The 23,308-nt window shown below is 38.6% G+C and overlaps 1 long non-coding RNA gene across 1 annotated transcript; it reads right to left on the bottom strand.

Annotated features, from left to right (window-relative positions):
* Positions 1-3,742: 3,742 nt before the first annotated feature.
* LOC138886519 (uncharacterized) lies at positions 3,743-9,667 on the bottom strand. The gene is made up of 2 exons (XR_011405394.1): positions 9,494-9,667; positions 3,743-9,421 (listed from the first exon to the last, which is right to left on the bottom strand). It is a non-coding gene; the product is annotated as an uncharacterized lncRNA (long non-coding RNA).
* Between the last annotated feature and the right edge of the window lie 13,641 nt (positions 9,668-23,308).

Genomic DNA, 23,308 nt, shown 5'->3' with positions numbered 1-23,308 from the left:
TTTTATTTGTTTTGTTGTTTTTGATTGCAGACACCCACCTGGAGAACGAGGGGCAACATTTCGGAAATCGATTTTAGGTTCAAGTCAAAGAAGCACCAAGAACCCACCTGAAGAACGGGGTCAAATTTCAATTTCGTTCAAAATCAAGCAGGAGGATCCCGCCTGAAGAGTGGGGTCAACTTTCAGTTTACAAGTTCAAGTTAGGGAGGCATCAGGAGTCCGCCTGAAGAACAGGGTCAACTTTCAGTTTTCAAGATTCAAGTCGGAGAGATATCAGGAGCCCGCTTGGAGAACAGGGTCAACTTTCAATTTCAAGTTAGAGAAGCGTCAGGAGAATCCCGCCTGAAGAACAGGGTCAACTTTCAGTTTGCAATTTCAAGCCTGAGAGGCATCATGAGCCCGCTTGAAGAACATGGTCAATTTTCAATATTCGAGTTCAAGAAGCATCAGGAGAATCCCGTCTGAAGAACGGGGTCAACTTTCGGTTTACAAGTTCAAGTCAAAGACTGCAGGAGTCCGCCTGAAGAACAGGATTAACTTTCAGTTTCAAGATTCAAGTCAAAAACAGCAGGATCCCGCTTGGAGAATAGAGGCAATTTTTAATTCAAAATCAGAAAGTAGCACAAGCTGCCTGAGGAGAAAGGTTTTCAAGCTCAAAGTCTACTCCAAGTTCAAGTTTATTTCAAGTGCAAGTAGCAGGATGCCCGACTGAAGAACATGGTCAACTTTCAGTTTTCTTCAAATTCAAGTCAGTAGGATGTCCACCTGAAGAACATGGTGAATTTTTTGTTTCATGTTGAAAGAGCAAGTGGAGATTCAAAGAAGATTCAAGACAAGAAGTAGATGAGATCTTGTGTTTTTTTTTTTGCTGTAATTTTTCTTTTTATTTTTATGTAATGGCAGGAACCGCGGACCGGAACCTCGACGACATTTCACTAGACTTCCACCTCGGTATACCCTATCACTATTCCTACTTCTGAACTACACGTGACCTGATTCCTTTATAGCCAAGGATATGTAGGCAGCTCAGACACCATGGCTCGGTCATATTCTTTTTAATTTTGATTTTTGGTCTCTCTAAATAAGGGTCAGATCAAAAAACCTATCTCATAGTTCTTTGTCTGAAAACTCTTCATGTTTCCAGTAAAAGAGGGGCAGCTGTAGACATGTAATTTTTGACCCTCCCGAGGTTTTACACATTACCTTTCATAAAATTAAAAAAAATATATAGAAAATAGTATTGATATTATATTTTTCCAAAAAAGATAAGAAGAAAAATTTTAGACTAAATGTGTCTTGTTTTTATGTGAGAACTATTATTTTAAGCTTGACTTGGCCCAAAAGAGGCCCAAATTTGGCCAAGCCCACTACTCAATATCCCCCATCTCTAAGATATACCCTATTTCCTTCTATATAGAGCTAACCTAATTCACTAGACAAAAAGATCGACAGCAACACACTCAAGAGAAAGAGAGACAACGACTGCTCTTTCTCCTTCTCCAAGACCCAACGGCCAGAACTCCTTCCAAAACTTCATCTCCGCCACACACCGTCAAAGGAAGAAGAGAACGAGCCTCACCCACATCCCTTAGAGAAAAGAATGGCATCCCACCACCATAAAAAAAAGACGCTGCCTTCTTCCAAACAACCCCAAAACCCATCATACTTTTAACCCAGCTCTGTTGTCCAATAATAAACTTAGCTTCAGTTTTTACATCTTTCTTCTTTGATAATCAAATCAGTCCAGAAAGAGGAAAGTGGTTGATTGTTAAATATTCAATCAAATATAAGCAAACGTATACATAAATAAACGGAGGGAAGGGAAGGACGGACGAGAGGGCAACGGCCAAAGAAACAAAATCTCCAAAACTAGAGCAGCCATCCATTCTTCAAAAACGCAGCATCGGCTTTATGCTCTGTTCGTTGGTCACTAGTTTAGTTTAAGTATTCCGGCAAACTTCGAGGTCGTTGAAGGTCGTGGTCCGAGGTCTTTGTTCAGTAGCAATTTTCCGTCGAGTGAAGCCCATTCCGATTCATGTCCGACTTTTATTTGGTACTTCGAACTGTTTCTTTGCTTTCAATAGGTAAGCTCTTCATTTTTGCCTTCTTTAATTTCCAGTTTATCTCTCTACCTCTTTTTGTTGAATAGTATTTGATTTGGATATATGGAATCTTGTTGTATTTCACATTCTATATATTTGTTCTTTTTCTTTGTGTGGCAATCTTTATTATTCTATGTATTTAATTAATGTGGATTATAAGATTTGGTTTGTAAATTCAATTTATTTTTTTTGAATATATATTAAAGTCCAATAAAAGCCTTCATCGTTGAAATGTATGCAAGTGGAAACGCCGCCTTGAGTACAAAAGTATATGTAAAGCAAAATATTGGAGGAATTCTAATTCATAAACTCTTCAAATCTTGAACTATTTGAAAATAAACAGAGTCAATCAAGGTGGACAATTAAACTGCAACTCGCCTAAAAAGTATACAAAATGTGTGCCCCAAAGTAAATCCAAGAAAATGAAAAGAAAAGATAGGATGCAATTACAATATAGAATAAAGGATTGAGACGAGGAAATATGCTTTTCTTCTATTATTTTTACAAGTAATTCATATCGTTAGTATGCTTCTAGGTACGCTCTTAATTAAATTATAGTAATTATGTATACGTTCGTGTGACATGTTTACGATTTTCAAAATAAATCGAGGTATGCGTTCGCGTAACATCGGCCAATCTTTCTTAATATTAACAAAGCGTGATTGATTGTGTACACGTACGTGTGACATGATTCCTAATGCGCCAAACGAAATGAGTACACGTACGCGTGACTCGTTTTAAGATGATTCCAAAATTACGAATAATCAAGCAATTAAAAGCGAAGGTGAAATGCACATAGGTTCTAAAACACGTAATTAAACAAATTGATTAAGCTACGCATGATTAAAGCGACCGTGCTAAAACCACAGAATCCGGTAGTGTCTAACATCTTCTCTCGGGTTAACAGAATTCCTTACCCGGTCTTCTGGTTTCGCAGACTTTAAAACAGAGTCAATTGTCCTTAATTTGCAATTTAAAATAAATCGGGAACTTGAGATACCATAAATTATCCCAAGTGGTGACTCTGAATTAATTAAATAATCTCATTTCGATTATTGTCACTTAAATTGGAAAAACTCTATATCCCCTCAGAAAAAAGGATGTGTGATAACGACCAGCCGGGTCGTTACATTCACCGTGCATAAAGCCTACAACTTATGCTTGCACACTTGATTCAACCTGTAGGTATTGCTAACTAACATGTCTTTACAATATATTTCCTCTATCTACATCTTTCAACTTCTTTCAAGCTGAAGAAGATACATAATAATAATAATATTAACTTTCATTTAGAGCCTTAAACAAGACCCATCAAGGTAATTGCGAACGTATCAATTTTGAAAGATTGGAATTTCAAAAGACGGGATTATGTAGAATATTTTATATTTACAATAAACTTTTGTCTTAAAAGATGATTCACAATTACTTAGAAGAAAGATATACTCTTTACATCAAAGCAATATACTAAAGTAGAATTTAGTATTAATAACAAAGAATATAAAGTGAACACACACTTATGGAATAAGATAATGTGTCATTGTAAACAATTTGATTGATACTGGAACCAAGCAGAAAAATCAGGAACTTTATTTTTTTGATTTTTTCCAACTTGAAGAGCGAAATCATAGAAATGCAAAGGATATCCAAACAACTTTTATTTAGATAAAGCATAAGAACACTTTGATATCCAAATAAGAACCTATAAATATTTTTCTCCCCCTATTTGAACCTGCAATTGCCTTTGATGAAGAAAAGTTGATGTTGGTACAAAAAAATTTCCTTTGAGGTTTTACATTCAAGAGTACATCCATCTAGCATGCACGAAATTACTATCAAACTCACAAATATAAATTGTATGCATCTATCTTTGATGTAGAATCGAGAATTGTTGGTGCTATAAAAGCCTCCACGTTGATATGTAACTACTGCTTTAGACTAAAAAATAAATAAAGCATACCATCACTTAAGAAAATAACCATGCAATATAATTATTGCGAATGCTAAAATTCTTGATTTGCCTGCAACACACAATAAAGATGCCAGTATTGCCTTATCGGTTGCCTAATTAGTATTGACAGAGAGAGGTTTTGAGCCTTACGGGGCATTCTGCATAAACTTGCAAAGTCCTCCACCAAGTATACGTGAGCCACGAAAAGACACCATATAATCTATCCATTACAGGAGTTTTGATGACTCACAAATCAAATTCTTAACCAGATTGGGGAAAGCTAATGGTTGATGTTCCATCCAACTGATTTTCGTGGAGGTTAAGCAAAAGAGTACATACTCTAAAACAGTAAAATAACTTACAAAATTAGCTTTTGATATCATCTGAGGTGTGGGGTTCAGTAACATCTCAAAGCCAAGATATGGGCGTTGTCATTTGCTCAACTTGGGCTTTGTACTGTTAGACATTTATTTTCAAGCGTTTCATAGAGACTCTTTATTTAATAGTCTAAATTTTGTATCTTAATATTTATTCCTAAAGTACACCCATCTATACAGTATAATATGAAATATAAAGCACAACCATTTAACATTATCATATAAAATTGGAACAACAAAGTCAGAGTTTGTAATTATTCTCAACCCAAAAAAAGAAGGTTAGAGCAGCAGAAACAAGACATTGATACTTCTTATTGATGAAAAACTCTCAACAGCACATCATATGATGACTACTATTTGGAGAAATACACATAAGGAAAAATCATTCATAACTTAATAATGTGCGAACTAAATGGATCACAAATAATCGTCCAATCAGGCATTATTGCCTTCAAAAGAATTCTCAGAGAATCAAATAACTATAGTTATGAAAAACATAGCCATAGATTTATTATCATCTATCTACTTTTTTAGTTTCCAAAGATAATTAAAGGTGATTTATTAGTAGATGATGTGATCATGAATCCACTTTTCCGCATACAATTTTATTATAAGAAAGCTAACTCCCAACCACACTCTTAAAGCCACTTGTTTAATTAACTTATTTAGTTGCTTCAATCAGGCCCCTGTAACTAGTGTTGAACTATTTGTGGATTTTGTCTGCTCCTTAGTTGTCCTGTAAGTTTTTGTATATGAGCAGACAATACCTTTATGTTGTAATTTTTGCTATGCATCTTCTTAATGCCATTTAATGAAATTCCCCTACTTCATCAAAAAATAATTATTATAAGAAAGCTAGATTATAAAGCAAAAAAAATTAATCCAAATATAAAATTGTCAGGACTAAGCCCCACAATAAAGACCCTTTATGATCAAATAAAGGCATATTTGGAGATGTAAGAATACATTCTTTTCGCACAAAAAAAAAATATCACTGTAACGACCAGGCCGGTCGTTTCATGAATTACCGCTTCGTTTTCCCCATTTCTGCTTCTTATTGCTTTGTTCAGTTGTATTATATGTTATCGAGTTAATTGGTTCGGGTTCGGACAAGTTTTGGTAAGGTTTGAGACACTTAGTCTCTTTTAAGTAAGCTTAAGTTGGAAAAGTCAATCGGATGTTGACATATGTGTTAAAAGGGCTCGGATGTGAGTTTCGATAGTTCGGATAGCTTCGGGAGGTGATTTGGGACTTAGGAGCGTGATCGAAATATGTTTTGGAGGTCCGAAGTAGATTTAGGTTTGAATTGGCGAAATTGGAATTTTGGCATTTTCCGGTTGGTAGGTGAGATTTTGATATAGGGGTCAGAATGGAATTTCGGGAATTGCAGTAGGTCCGTTGTGTCATTTGGGATGTGTGTGCAAATTTCAGGTCATTCAGACGTGGTTTGATAGACTTTTTGATCGAAAGCAGAATTTAGAAGTTTTTGGAATTCTTAGGCTTGAATCCGATGTGATTTTGATGTTTTGATGTTATTTTGGGCGTTCCGAAGGTTGGAACAAGTTTGAATAAGGTTATGGGATATGTTGGCATGTTCGGTTGAGGACTTGAGGGTCTCGGGTGAGTTTCGGATCGTCGAACAAACCATTTTAAGTTAAAAGGAAGTTGCAGATTTTGGATTCAGCGAGGGGTCCCGCGTTCGCGAAGGGTCGGAATGGGAAGCAATCGCGTTCGCGAGATGCCTGACCGCGTTCACGATGGTTGGTGAGGCTGAGGCATCGCGTTCGCGATGATGTGGTCGCGTTCGCGTAGGAGAATTTTGGTCAATGGAATTTTTGTGCTTCGCGAATGCGAGGCTTTGATCGCGTTCGCGAAGATGGACTTCTGATCACTGGGCAGAATGTTTAAAAGGCCATTTTCGTGAGTTTTGGCCTAAGTTCACCATTTTTGACTCGGTTTTGGAGCTTTTTGAGAGAGATTGAAGAGGGAATCAAAGAGAACTTGTTGGAGATAAGAATTTTGGACTTAATACTCAATCCTATTATGATTTCTACCTAATTAAGCATGAAATTTGGGGAATTTGAAGCCTAAATTGGGGAGTTAGGGCTTGGAAACTTGAGACTTTAATCTAGGGATTTGAGGGGCCATTTGTGGTCGGATTTTGGTATTCTTGGTATGTATGAACTCGTAGGAGGATAAGGATTCCGTTGATGTAATTTTCATCGAGTTTTGGGATGTGGGCCCGGGGGTCGGGTTTGGCCAATTTCGGGATTTTTGGTATAATTTGATTATTTTCGCTTGGGCTTCGATTCTTTAGCATATTCTGATGTTATGATTCTAATTTTGGGTAGATTCGGCACGAGTTGAGGCCGAGGCGAGAGGCAAAGTCGTCGTGGAGTAGTAATTCACCCGGTTTGAGGTAAGTAACCATTGTAAATCTGGAACTGAGGGTACAAAACCCCGGTATTTCGAATTGTTTTGATAAATGAGGTGACGCACATGCTAGGTGATGAGCGTGTGGGCATGCACCGGTAGAGATTGTGACTTGGTCCATCCCGTAGCGGCTATTAAGCCACGTACTTGACTTGAACCCTTATGATATCTCATGTTTTAGACATTTATACTGTATTATAGGTTGTATGCCATGTTTGGGGCCTTGTGTCGACCTGTTGAGACCCTTAGGGGCATTTTTACTGTTTTTCCTCACTCTATTTGATTAAAAGCATATCATCAGTCATGTTTTACCTATTTATTGCTTTAAACTGGTTTTATCCCTCTACTTCTTAATGTGAGAACTGTTCGGACTGAGTTCCCTAAATTCTATTGTTACGCCCGAGTGGCTGTGAGGTTAATGACTAAGAGAGGTTGAGGACATAATGATGAGGACTATAAACATTATGGATCGGGCTGCACGCCGTAGTAATACTTATATGGATCGGGCTGCACGCCGCAGCAATATATATATATTGGATCGGGCTGTGCAGCGCACCGATATGACGCTTGGGCTGTAGGAGCCCCTCCGGAGTCTGTACACCCCCAATGAGCGTAGTTGACTATAAACTATGGATTGGGCTGCACGCCGCAACTGTTATTATGATTATTACTATTATGAGGTGTATTTGAGCCTGAGTGCTGAGTGTGAGACAGTTAGATTTGTATATTTAGAGGCTCTAGACTCGTGACACCAGATGTTTGGGCTGTGTTGGTTTAATGTTTTATTGATTTCCGCACATTTTTAGCTATTTTATACATTTCTTATGAAAATTGAGATTTAAACCCGTGTTAGAAAATGGTTTTATAAAAGAAATTCGTTGTGATTAAATGTTTGGGTTGGCTTACCTAGTAATGTGATAGATGTCATCACGACCGGGTAGTTGGGGTCATGACAATCACATTGCAACATGTATTCGAATTGGTGGAGTAAAAATGAACTATATATATAGTACGCACATGAGATGGTTCTCCTATATACAGAGTTGATGCCTTATTATCGCCTTGAAAATTCATTTATTGAATTGCAGGCATATAAATTCTATTGGAATTAAATCCGTAAAGTAATTTAGACTATATTTTAAATTCAAGATATATTAGTTCAAATAAATATTATGGGCTAATATAATTGAATTAATTATATAAGTCCAATGTATATGGATTAAATAAATAAGTCTTAATCTATTGAGCTAGCCCATTTAATTAGGCTAAAGTGATGAGCCCAATTCATTAAGCCCAAGATGTCATGTTCCTAGAGGCCCAATTTGGTGCCACGTGTCAAATGATGTGGCACGTCCAATCAAACGGAAGAGCCAATAGGATCATGCCACTTGTCAAAATGACAAGGCATGCCAAGTCACATTAAAAGGCCAATAAAATTGCGACACGTGTACAAGTGACATGTTCTGGCCAATCAAATGCAGCTTTGTCACACTTTAATTTGATTGGTCGGAAAGAGTTTGTTCTTATCATAACTCCTCCCTTCCACAACTATAAATAGGGGTCTTCATAACCCAGAAAAGACACCAGAAACTTAACAAGAAGCAAGAAAGAGCTCGTGGATCAAACGCTGCAAATTCCTCCACAAGTTTCAAGCTTCAAGCAGCCAAGTTCAAGTTCAAGCAATCAAGCTCAAGCTCAAGAACGAAGAACAAATTAAATTCAAGCTCAAGAATGAAGAACAAATCAAGATCAAGTTCAAGCAACCAAGCTCAAGCTCAAGAATAAGATCATCGTTGGTGGCAATAAACATAGATTCAAGATCAAGCTCAAAGGCCCTTGAATTTATTTATTATTGAAAAGAAGAATCAGAGGATTCACAGAGATTGTAACACTCAAATATTCAAAATAAAATACTACGATTTTTGCAATATTTTCGGTTTTGATTTTATTTTCTCGACGCAATTTATTGTCTACATGACTGAGAAAAGACAGATCCTAATATTTTTTTGACATTGTTAATCTTCTCTTTCAAAAAACTCTATTTTTCCAGTTCTATTCATTTTTTTATTTCTTTGCGCCTGCTTATATGTATGGACAAAAAGATACTTCGCAATCACGGCAAGAAGAAGGTGGATAATAAGAGAATAAGATAGTTGAAGATGGGTTGAAGAAGCTTAATACTCATACTCCATCTTAAAATGGTAATGGATGCTGAGTTTGAGTTAGTTTCTTCCTTCCTGTTTATTTCCAATGGCCCATTACAGGCTTATGTTCTTTTCGTTTAATTTTCTTAGAATTTTTAAGTATCTTAATTTATTTATTTTCTTGGAATGAAAATATGAAGGAATTGTTTGGTTGATTCAAATATGTATTATAAAAGTTTTTTCTACCGTCAAATAAAAAAAATAAAGAACAAGAATCAAAAGAACTTTATGCAATAGTTTGCATTTCAACTATGCTATTTCAGTTTGTAATTAATCTTTACCTTCTTTCCAGCTTCCAGCTCTAGAATTCTCTCTGTCTTACTCCTCTATTCTAATGGCTATTCATCCAAATCAAAGCTGTAGATGCAGATTTGGACTATGAAAGCAAGGAAAAAGAAGAAAATGAGATAGAATATTAGTAACACTCACCGATCAAAAGCAGTGAAATAACATAAATCTTCAAGCGAAGGTAGCCGCAAAGGACTGTAAGAATAGCCCAGTACCAAGAGCAACTATATTGTATACAAAGGATAATACAAAAAGCTTCCTACGGCATAGGGGGAAAAAGGCGCAGAGAGATGCTAAAACGCTGGGAAGGCGATGAACAAAAAATTCAGTTTAGGGCAAAGCCGCCGTTTATATATAAAAAACTTAAGTGGCAAAGTAAATAGTAATAATAAATAGATAATAGATAAATAGAAATTATTATTATTTGCAAAACCCATTATAATTACAGTTAAGGGTCTGATTTGCCCTTCTACTATCATAAACATGCCTTATTTATCCCCCGTTTGAGTTTCTTATCAAAAATATCCCCACCGTTATACATTAGTTGCACATTTATCTATCACGCCCCAACCTCGGGAGGCGCGACCGACACTCAATCGAGTGAACCCAACTGAGCAAGCCTTATCAAACACTTCCTACCCAACTCAATATGAATAAGGAAACCATGCTTTCATTTATTTAGACGAGGAAATATAGTACATTCAACGTTGTTAGATCATTTTATATCATAACGTTAAGCCGTAGTTAAGTTCCAAGATTCCATACAATTACACTTTAGAGAAGCGAGAGTTAGAATTACAACATAGTTCGTAGACTCATCCAACACCCGTACATAACCCACACATATGTCTACGGAGCCTCTAAAGATGTAAAAGACAAGTATGACAATGCCGGCAATAAGGCCCCGGCTATACCTCAAAAGTGGAAGTCCACAACAAAAGATGTGCAATATAACCCCTTGAAGGAGAAAGGGGCTCACCAAGACTTTGAGAAGAAGGTACTCCGCTACGCGCGATCGACACTATCCGCAATGGAGCCACCTACATTTATTTAAAAATGTAGCACCCCCGGCAAAAGGGACGTTAGTACCATGGAATAGTACTAGTATGTATAACTAAACACCATCTAGTTAGAAAGAACTTTCATACCAAACATAAGGAAAACACAAGTATAACTCAAAAGCTTTAAACGATCACAACATTATCAATGTAGAAGAATCATACAATTTTCGCATTATGTTTCCATAGCCTTTAATTTGGGCCATTTCATATTGTTCATCATTGTTCGCTATACCACCGCTAGCTTCAGTGGAGTCCGATCTCGATGCGATCGGCTAGGTTGCCTCATTTGAGACATACACTTCAATCACAATCTCATTTTTCCTCTTTTTATCCGGGGCTCAATATCAACACAATACCACCATGTGTGCGGCATGGCGTCCGATCTCGGCCCGATCGGCTAGGCCGCTTTACCAAGGCGTTTCCCTTTTCCATCAATCATCTCAATTCAATCTTTGTATCACATATATCATTTCATAGACACTTGGAGCCACAGCTATCACGTCATATATTTGGCACTAGGCCACATTTCACATCATTCCCAATTTCAATGTTAGATTGGTAATTTAGGATAATATGTGCACATAAGAGCAAATAAAGTTGTAAGTGTAGATGAGACTTCACATAGAAGACACAACATATACAACTTCAATCTCAATTTAAGGTCTAAGCATTTCAGTACATGATTCATATTCCTGGCAGTCTTTCAAATTATCAAGAATAACACATTTATCATATTGAGACACATCTTTCACGCATATAAAGTTGTAACCCCAAATTCATGTGAAACAACAATCCATACAAACAGTTCAACTTTAATCTTACCATAATTACGCAAACACCGACGGAGCTCGATTTTTAAAAGACAGGGTTTTAGCCATACATACCTCAACTAAGCTTTCCTTAATCCTATAACGTTCCGAAATGTTCGCACTTCAATCTATTTAAGTAATATAGCACAATTGAACCCATAATCTGGAAAAGATCATAATCTAAGCTCACTTGAGCATTTTATCAAGCATTGAGTGTTCATTACGGCCTTATGGTCCTTTTATGCAAGATTACACTTAGCCCATTCTCCATGCCTCTCTATTTATAATTTTTCCATATCTTCTAAGAACACATGCATTCAAGGCAATCACCCTTATTCTCATGAATTTCCTCACTAATGACTCCTTATAGCTATGTATAAAATTAAGAGCTGAGGTGATGAAGTCTTACCTCCTGGGATGAAGGTTTTGGTGCTCCACTTGATTATTTTTAATGTTTTTAACAAGGATTTGTGGAGCAATTTTGATGAAAGGCACTTGCCCTCTCTTACACCCTCCTTCTCACTCTAAAAGCACCAGGAAATAGGCTCAAAATGAGCTATTGCACAGAGTATAACGATAGGGGGTCGGGTTTAAAATTTAGAAATCTGGAGCCCCGACTCAGATCTGCGATCGCATAAAATTGACATGCGGCCCGCAGAATGGACCGCAAAAATGCTCCCAAAAACCTGAACAATCTTCCTGGGTATGCGATCAGAATGCGGTCCGCATACCCGTTCTGCGGTCGCAAAATGCACCACAGAACCGCTCCTCGCAAAAGTTCCAAGGGGATTATGCGACGACTATGCAGCCCTCATATCGACTATACGATCGCATATTTGGCCGCATAGTTGACCTCAAAATTAACCTTCGCACTGCCTGACTTTGCGGTGACTATGCGGTCCGCATAGCTATTATGCGACCGTAAAATTGCACTTTTCTGGAAAACACTATTCTTTAACATTTTAATGCACATATCAATCCAAAGGGTCCTAACCACGGCAAGCAAGCTCGCCGCGAAGAATTTTATGAATTCATAACACATGATCCTTACTTGACACCACAAGACTCGGGTTTTTGAGCAGAAATTTCATGGGGCCTTACATTATCCCTCACCCGTTAAAAACACTCTCTCGGATTTTTTAAGGAGTACGTGGCATCCTCTTATTGGACCAACTAACCCGCCCCAAATTTAAATTAAAACCCGCCTGACCCAACCAATTAAGTTAGACTCATCGTTACAATTTAGTCCATTTTCCCATCGCTATTTTCATCTCCCTCAGAAAGAAAAGACTTAGGGTTCATTCCCATCGCTGTTTTCATCTCCATTGTAAACTCTTTCTCTCCCATTTTCTTTCTTCTTAACTTCATACATTGGGTTGTGAAGGTTTTCCACCATAGCAAGTTTCCTCATATCACATTGTTATTCATCAAATAGGAGGTGCCATATAATTCCATATAATTCAACGACTCCATATAATTCCGGAAGGAGATTCTTTAAGTGCCCTAAACTTGATGTATGTATTATTTCTTTTATTTTGGTTCCATTTGATTTTTTTCGATAATTTAATTATCCCCCTTGTATTAGTGGTTCATAATTACAAGTTGTATGCTTTGTGTTGGTAGATAAGCTCATGCGGTTATTGGGAATGGCAAGATGATGTTGTTCCAGATCGAGTGCTCATTACAATTAACAATATGAATTACAAATTGGATGTCGCTAATATTAAACTCAACAATATGAAGTCGACGTTGGATGTGATTATTCTTGAAAGGGACAGATTAAAGGAAAGAGTGGATGTCTTGAAGGCTTTAAAGAATTCGGAAGTGAACAAAGCCCGTAAATTGGAAGAGAAAGCCCTAAATATGAAGATCTTCATTATGATTTCATGGGCAATATTTATAGGAGTTGTTGCTGCAATGCTAATGAATTGAATTTGATATATGAAGTGCAACTTTTTAAGTTTCTATATTGGTACTTAAGTTGTAAACAATGAAGAGTATTTTAGTGATGTTTTAACTTGGTATTGGTACCAAGTCCTAAATATGAAGTCTTAACTTGGTGCCTAAATATGAAGTCTTAGCGTGTATTCTGTAGTTTCTGGTAAATATGTACTTGGTAAATATAAACTTGGTGTTTCTAGGTTCTTTAGTCTAGAATTGTTATCTGCTTATTGAAATGAGACACTTTGTTCATTTCATCCTTACTCATAAGAGTAGCAGCAACACTAGTCCACAACAAGTAGATAACTGCGTATTGAAAATCAGCAACACTTTAAAAACGAACTGCATATTGAGACACTGAAATAAGTAAAGCATACTAGTTACTGAAATGAGATAATTTTCATATTACTTACTGAAACTAAATAAATTTGCATCTGCATATTGCTTACCAACAACACTAAAATGATATAAACTTCAACTAAACAAATCTGCATATTGCTTACTGAAACTAAACAAATCTGCATATTGCTTAGCAGCAGCACTAAAATGATACAAATACTAAAATAAACTACATAATACTTAACTTAGCAAATTTCTGTTTGATGGACTATTGGATGCAAAATTATGACCCCCAAAAACTTACAGACCCTTGGTCATAATACGACCTCCAATTTACCATCAAATTAAACAAAAAAATAGCAGTTTGATTATATTATCAGAATGCAGTAACTACAAGCCCAAAATACTTGAACTACCACACATCATTTGTTTCTCTTCCTTGGCACCAACTTCTCAATTCTTTGCCTATTTTACATTTTCAATTGTCTTCCAGTAATATCAGCTTTTCCCTTCCATGTGAGGGTGTCTGGTGAGTAAGAAAGATTTGATGAAACACTTAAACCATTATGATCACCTTTGAATGTAATTACCCTTGATCTTGAAGGTTGTGATGGTTGTTGTCTCTGTTGAAGCCTTGTATTTTCTTCAAATACAACCATAGGCCTTATAGCTGGTTTTATTTTGAGTTTTGGATGCTCAAAAGCTGGAAATGAACTACAATTTGTGTTTATAAGTAAGCATGTATGCTTCTTTACTATACCACCAATTTATTTCCTTCAAAGGATCCATCTTCTTGTACTGGATGGCTTTAATGGCATGGGGGCGTGGAATTCCAGTAAGATCCCATCCCCTACATGTGCATCCCTTTATAGCCATATTGATAGTATGCCTATCTCCCTCTTCTCTGACTTTATATTCAAATTCACCATTGGAGTTAACAACACATCTATTAGCTATCTTGAGGTATTCATTGTATAACTTCTTGCTATGTGGACTGAAAGATGTAGTCCATAATCTAGCAGATTCTTCTCTCTCCCTCAACTGGTTCATTAGCTTAGTCCTTATATCCTCAAGCATGTTAATGATTGGCTTCTGCCTAGCTTCTAAAATCCATGTATTTATGGATTTTGTGAAATTATTGCAACTCTTTGATTCTTACACATTGTGTCAAAATAGGCTCTACACCAAGCTTGAGAAGGATATTTAAGTAAGGCTTCTGCAGCTTCCTTATCCATTTGACCAATGCTCTTCATTGGTCCATGAATTCTTCCTCATATGAGCACAACAAACACCACCAGAAGAACTTCTTGAACTCATTTGTTTTCCATTTTTTGCATCAGTTTGCCTCAATGTGTTTCACACAATATCTATGATTTGACTCTGGAAGCACATTATGGATGGCCTGAATCAATCCCTACATAAAATAAAAGTAAAAAGAAGAATAGTTAAAGGACACAAATAAGATAGACTTAACAGTAAGGAAATAAATAATTAGAATGGAAAGACTACCTTCTGCATGTCTGACTTGAAGGTAATTCCTTCACCCTCTTTGGGATCCAATGACCTTTGAAGCAATTCCAAGAATCAATTCCATGTTCTCTTAGTTTCCTTATCTACAATTGCCCAAGATAGAGGATAGGTTTGGTTATTACAGTCCAAACTAACAATAATTAACAATTGACCTTTGACTTTCCCTTTAAGAAAGGTCCATCCAAGCCAATGAAAGGTCTCAAACCTTCTTTAAAACCCATCTTAAGAGCATGGAAGAAAATATACATTCTCAAAAATCTTCTAACACCTTGAGCAAGTGCATCCTTTGACAAGTTAATGATCACATCACTCCCTGAATTACTTTCTTTAAGTTCATTGGCATATGCCTCAATTTTATTGTAGCCATCTGTAAAACTGCCTTCTAGTTTCTCTAAAATCAGTCTTTTAGCCCTCTTACACTTTCCATAACTGACATTTATATTAAACACATTTTCGATATCTGCTCTCATCTCTTTAATCTTATACATAGGATTATCTTGTAGCTTTTTCTTGAAGTAATGTGCAATTGTATGATAATCAACCCTACTATTATCAAATGCTTCATCATAAGTATGCTCTGATTTTAATATCTTTATCCTAACCCCTGGAAGGTTTCCATCCCCAGAAATGAGAACAACAAAAGGGCAACCAGGAATACATTTGTACCTTAATCTTTCTTTATCTTTTTACTTGCTTTAAATCCTTTTTGTTTGCCAGGGCATAAAAGTTAATACATTTTCTTGCTTTAGGTATGTCCTTGAAGCTCATGCCCTTATACATTTCCTTGTAATTTTGCAGTCCAACATCAATTTCTCTATTTTTTTGACAAGCAATTGATTGTAATTCCTCAGAATCATACACTACCTCATCACCCTCACTTTCATTATTACTCTCACTCTCACACTCAACCTCACTACAATCTGTACCAACTTCAGTTATTGATGCATGTGAATCAAAATAATGGACAATATTAGGAACATTCGCAGATAATTCACATTCATCTACTGCATAGAAGTTAAGACACTTAAAATCATCAGATATTAAAGACAGTAAATGCCTTATCCCAGAATCATCTACCACTTCATAATAGTTACTAGAAGGTCCATTTACAATTAGTTGTTGAACAACTAAATACATCAATTCCCCAGTGTACTCATTTACTAGACCAATAAAGGAAAGAAGGTCAGAGTCATAACCTTCCCAAGAGTGAACAAGCTTCTTTGAATATAACACATGGGGTTTTATGATCCAATCCACACCATGATGGAACATTATGTCCACCAACGTCATCTTTAATATCCTGAAAAATTAAGAAAATAAATTAGAATGAATAATAATGTGCAATGGCTATGGCAACAAAACTGTTATACAGGTTAAACAATAAAGAAAATCTATCTCGGACCACATAAAAAAATGTTTAAAAAAGGTTAAACTGAAAGCTCTAAAAAATGATTGTTAAATAATAAAGAAATATTATCAAATAATAAATTAATGGACCACAAGGAAAGATAAACATGGGGGACCAGAAATAAAAAAATAAATATGCAACAACAGGACCACATATAATAAGAAAGTGAAGTCCCACTAGCTTTAGAATATTCAGTTGGGGGTCAATGTCACGACCCTAAACCCGGACTGGATCGTAATGGCGCCTCTTATGAAAATATGGCCAACCAACACTCTCCCAATTCATTTTTAAGCAATTAAATAATAGAACTAAGTCTTAATCAAAATAATAAATCCCAAAATAAGGTAATTAATACAGTTTGCAGAAAAAGATATAGCCCGACATCGGGGTGTCACCAGTCATGAGCGTCTATCATAAAAATTACAAGTTTGAAAAGAGTGTACACAACTATTACATAACTAAAACAGAATAAAATAAGATAGAAGGAGAAACACTGGGCTGCGAATCGCCGGGCAGCTACCTAGTGAATCTTCGGAATCTGCTAGAAGCTCTCTCAACCCTCGCAAGCAGGACCTGATGCGCCTGAATCTACACACAGGGTGCAGGGAGTAAAGTGAGTACTCCAACTCAGTGAGTAATAATAATAAATGCAGACTGAGTAATAAAAAATCACGTAAAGGCACATCAACAGGCTATAAAGAAGCAGTAAAAGCCAGTAAAAACAATGAAGCAATAAGAATATGTGAAGTCACTTTAGTTCAGTTTAAACTTCTTAAAAATGCTTTTTTAACAATTAAGCAAGTAAATGACAGACAACTAGGAAAGATAAACACATAAAGAATCGCCCATCGGGCACAATACCAACAGAAACAATACTAGCCCCTCGGGCTATATCTCACATCACATAGGTACTCATGCTCACTGGGGGTGTGCAAACTCCTGGAGGGGCCCCTTATGATCCAAGTGCAATATCAAGCAATTTCGTGGCATAATCAATAGTCTCTCGGCCTCATATCAAGCCACCTCGTGGCGTACAACTCAGGCCCTCGACCTCATAATCATAATCAGTGTATCCTCACAACACATGCCCTCGGGCTTACTCAGTCAGAATCTCTTAAGACACTTGGGCAACAGTAAAACATGATGCTCAACCCAATTTATCATTGAAAATATCATTTAATGTCTAAAACAGAGTAAACATGGCTGAGTTATGAAAACAGTAGAATATAGCATGAATGAGTACATGTGTAAAGTCAAAACAGTGAGGAAATATCAGTAAAAATTCCCTAAGGATCCAAATAGTTGGCACGAGGCCCAAATATGGCATTCAGCCCAAAACATGATGATAGCCAATAGTTTTCAATCAAATACGCGGTAAAACAGTCATTCGGGATGGACTAAGTCACAATCCCCAACGGTGTATGACCCCACGCTCGTCATCTAGCGTGTGTATTACCTCAATATAGCACAACAATGTGCAATTTGGGGTTTCGTACCCTCAGGATAACATTTATAATCATTACTTACCTCTACCCGGTCTAAATCTCTAGCTCGCGATGCCTTTGCCTCTCGAATCGGCTTTCGGATGCTCCAAATCTAACCAAAATCAGTGCAAAATCATCAAAATATGCTAAGGGAACAAAGCCCACTCGAAAGAATCAAATTACAACACAAATCCCGAAATTGGCCAAACCCGACTCCCGGGCCCACGTCTCGGATTCCGATAAAAATTACATCAATGGACTCCTTATCACTCCCCAAGTTCATTCATACCAAAAGCATCAAAATCCAACCCCAAACGACCCCTCAAATCCCAAATTCTAAGTCTCAAATTACAAGCCCTAGTTCTTCAATATTAGGCTTAAATTCCATGATTAATTATGTAGATTTCACATTAGAATCGAGTATTAAGTCCATAAATCTTACCTCCAAGTGTTTCCCCTTGAATCCCTCTTCAATCCTCTTCAAAAATCTCCAAAATCACTAAAAATGGTGGAAGTTAACCAAAAAATCGCGGACCAAATGGCTATTTAAACATTCTGCCTAGGCATCAAATCATTCTTCGCGAACGCGGTCAACGCCTCGCATTCGCGAAGCACAAACTTACTTTGACAAAAATTCCTTCATCGCGATTGCGACATCCAGCTCGCGAATGCGAAGGCTTAGCACCCTTACTCACCGCGAACGCCACTCCCCTACCGCGAACGCGAAGAACAATTCCACCTGAACCCCAGCTACTCAACTTCCTCTACGCGAACGCGTCCGATACCTCGCGAACGCGATGCACAAAATCCCAGCCCTTCGTGAACACGGAGCCTCCCTCGCAAACGCAAAGGCTAAATCCTCAGGCTAACCCGCTAACCCTCCGCAAACGCGATGGACTACTCGCGAACGCGAAGGTCATTTGTCTGCAACACTGAACATCAATTTTTCTGCATTTTTCCAAAACATGAAATGGTCCGATTGACCACCCAAAACTCCCCTGAGTCCCCTGGGACCTCAACCAAACATGCCAACATATCCCATAACAACATTAAAACTTGTTCCAAACTTCAGAACGCTCAAAACAATATCAAAACACCAAATTCGCATCGGATTCAAGCCTAAGAATTCCAAAATCTTCTAAATTACGCTTTTGCACAAAAAGTCTACCAAACCACGTCCGAATGATTTGAAATTTGGTACACACATCCCAAATGACACAACGGAACTACTACAATTCCCAGAATTCCATTCCGACCCCTATATCAAAACCTTACCTATCAATCAGAAAACGCCAAAAATCCAATTTCGCCAATTCAAGCCAAAATCTAATCCGGACCTCCAAAACATATTCCGATCATGATCCTAAGTCCCAAATCACCTCCCAAAGCTATCCAAACCATCGAAACTCACATCCGAGCCCTCTAACACGTAAGTGAACATTTAGTTGACTTTTTCAACTTAAGCTTCCTCAAAAGAGACTAAGTGTCTCAAACCTTCTCAAAACCTTTCCAAACCCGAGCCAACCAACCTGATCACATATAGAACCGATAAACAATGCAATAAGAAGCAGAAATGGGGGAAATAGAGCGGTAACTCATGAGACAACTGGCCGGGTCATCACATCCTCCCCCTTTTAAACAAACGTTCATCCTCGAACGAGTCAAGAAACATACCTAAAGCCTCAAATAGGTGAGGATATCTGCTCCGCATCTGCCGCTCATCCTCCCAGGTAGCCTCCTCCACAGGACGACCTCTCCACTACACTTTCACTAAAGCTATATCCTTTGATCTCAACTTTCGAACCTGACGCTCCAAAATAGTTGTTGGCTCCATATCATAAGTCAAATCACCATCCTACTGAACAATGCTGAAATACAGAACATGAGACGGATCCCCAATATACTTCTGGAGCATAGAAACATGAAATACTGGATGCACACTTAACAAGCTAGGTGGCAAAACAAGCTCATAAGCCACCTCCCTAATTCTCTGAAGCACCTTAAAAGACCCAATGAACCAAAGATTCAATTTAACCTTCTACCCAAATCTCATAACACCCTTCATGGGCGAAACCTTCAACAGAACCTTCTCACCAAGCATGTAGGACACATCTCGAACCTTCTTGCCAGCATAACACTTTTGTCTTGACTGCGCTGTACGAAGCCTCTCCTGAATCACCTTCACCTTTTCTAAAGCATCCTGCACCAAGTCTATCCCCAATAGCCTAGCCTCACCCAGCTCGAACCAACCAACTGGAGATCTACACCGCCTCTCATATAAAGCCTCATATGGAGCCATCTGAATACTCGACTGGTAGCTATTGTTATAAGCAAACTCTGCAAGTGGTAGAAATTGATCCCATGACCCTCCGAAATCAATGACATAAGCACGCAACATGTCTTCCAATATCTGAATAGTACGCTCGGACTGCCCATCCGTCTGAGGGTGAAACACTATGCTTAACCCAACCTGAGTACCCAACTCTCGCTGTACCGACCTCCAGAATTGTGAAGTAAACTGAGTGCCCCTATCTGAAATGATGGAAATTTGGACACCATGAAAAAGAACAATCTCCCAGATATAGACCTATGCCAACCGCTCTGAAGAATAGGTAGTACACAAAGGAATAAAGTGTGCGGACTTGGTCAGCCAATCCACAATCACCCAAATAGCATCGAACTTCTTCAAAGTCCGTGGAGCCCAACTACAAAGTCTATGGTGATCCACTCCACTTCCACTCCGGAATATCCATCTGCTGAAGCAAGCCACCCGGTCTCTGATGCTCATATTTCACCTGGTAACAATTGAGACATCGAGCTACAAATCCCACAATGTCTTTCTTCATTCTCCTCCACCAATAATGCATTCTCAGATCCTGATACATCTTTGCGGCACCCTGATAAATAAAATACCGCGAGCTATGGGCCTCCCCAGAATCAACTTCTGAAGCCCATCCATATTGGGCACACAAATCCGGCCCTACATCCTCAACACCCCATCATCACCAATAGCCACATCTCTGGCATCATCGTGCTGAACTCTGTCCTTAAGGACATGTAAATGAGGATCATCATATTGGCGCTCTCTGATGTGATCATATAAGGAAGACCAAAAAACCACACAAGCTAATACCTGACTGGGCTCCAAAATATCTAACCTCACGAACCGATTGGCCAAGGCTTGAACATCAACTACAAGAGGTCTCTCCCTAACTGGAGTATATGTTAAACTCCCCATACTCACCGCTTTTCGCCTTAAAGCATCAGCCACCACATTGGCCTTCTCTAGATGGTACAATATAGTGATATCATAATCCTTTAGCAACTCCAACCACCTCCGTTGCCTCAAATTGAGAGATCCTTCTGGTTGAACAAGTATTGGAGGCTACGATGATCAATAAACACCTCACAAGACACACCATACAAGTAATGCCTCCAAATCTTCAATATGTGAACTATGGCAGCCAACTCCAAATCATGAACGGGGTAGTTCTTCTCATGGGGCTTCAACTGACGAGAAGCGTAAGCAATAACTCTACCCTCCTGCATCAATACACACCCAATACCAACTCTCAAAGCATCACAATACACGGAATATGAACCTGAAGCTGACGGCAAAATTAACACTGGAGTTATGGTCAAGCCTGTCTTGAGCTTTTAAAAGCTCTCCTCACACTCATCCGACCATACAAATGAAGCACCCTTCTGAGTCAACTTGGTCAAGGCCGATGCGATAGATGAGAATCCCTGAACAAACTGGCAATAATAGCCCGCCAAACCAAGAAAGCTGAAAATCTCTATGGCTGAGGACGGTCTGGGACAACTTTGAACCGCCTCTATCCTCTTCGGATCAACCTGAATACCCTCGCTGGACACCTCGTGTCCAAGAAAGCCACTGAACTTAGCCAAAACTCACATTTGGAGAACTTTACATAAAGCTTCTCCTCCCTTAATCTCTGCAACACAACTCTCAAATGCTCCGCGTGCTCCTCCTGACTACGCGAATACACCAGAATATCATAAATGAAGACTATGACAAATGAGTCGAGATAAGGCCGGAACACGCTGTTCATCAAATGCATGAACGTTGCTGGGGCATTGGTCAGCCCAAAAGACATCACCAAGAACTCATAATGAACATATCGGATCCTGAAAGTTGTCTTAAGAATATCCGAGTCCCTGATCTTCAACTAGTGATAACCAGAATGGAAATCAATCTTGGAGAACACTCTCGCTCCCTGAAGCTGGTCAAACAAATCATCAATGCGAGGCAAAGGATACTTGTTCTTAATTGTTACTTTGTTCAACCGCCTATAATCAATGCACATCCTCGTAGTGCCATCCTTCTTCTTCACAAATAGAACCGGCGCACCCCAAGGCGACACACTAGGCCGAATGAACCCCTTATTAAGGAGTTCCTCAAGCTGCTCATTTAACTCTTTCAACTCCACTGGTGCCATTCGATATGGCGGAATAGAAATGGGCTGAGTGCCCAGCACCAGGTCAATACCAAAATCAATATCTCTGTCAGTGGCATGCGTAGTAGGTCTGTAGGAAATATATCGGGAAACTCCCTCACAACTGGAACATAATCAATATTGTGAGTCTATGCACCGACATCCCTCGCAAAGTCTAGATACGAAAGACAACCCTTCCCAACTATACGCTGGGCCTTCAAGAATGAGATTACCCTACTGGGAACATAATCAGTCAAATCTCGCCACTCGATCCGTGGCACACCCGGTATAGCCAATGTCACTGTTTTAGCATGACATTCCAGAATAGCACAACACGGAGATAGCCAATCCATGCCTAAAATAACATCGAAATCCACCATACATAATAATAAAAGATCCACTCGGGTCTCCAGACCCCCAATAGTCACCACACACGACCGGTACACATAGTCTACAACAATAGTATCGCCCACCGGAGTAGATACATGAACAACTGAAATAAGAGACTCATGGGGCATATCCAAATAACGAGCAAAGTATGATAACACATAAGAAAAGGTGGAACCGGGATCAAATAATATAAAAGCATCTCTATGGCAGATTGAGACAATACCTGTAATAACAACATCGGAAGCAATAGCATCAGGTCTAGCTGGAAGTGCATAGAAATGAGCCTGACCACCACCTGATCGACCCCCCCTCTAGGGCGACCCCTAGCTGACTGACCTCGACCCCTAGCTAGCTGGGCGGGTGGTGGTGAAGTAACTGGTGCTGAAGCAAATGGCTGGCTCCTCTGCTGAGATGAACCCGCAAGGCGATGAGGACGCTGCCTCCACATGTGTCCCATCTCTCCACACTCATAGCAACTCCCGGGTGCTGGAGACGGGGACTGAAGGGAAACCCTAACACCAGAATGACTAGCAGATG

The sequence above is a fragment of the Nicotiana sylvestris genome, chromosome 2 (genome assembly GCF_000393655.2).
Source record: "Nicotiana sylvestris chromosome 2, ASM39365v2, whole genome shotgun sequence".
Lineage (NCBI taxonomy): Eukaryota > Viridiplantae > Streptophyta > Magnoliopsida > Solanales > Solanaceae > Nicotiana > Nicotiana sylvestris.
Note: the sequence above shows the minus strand (reverse complement) of the source record. Positions and strands in the feature narration are given on the sequence as shown.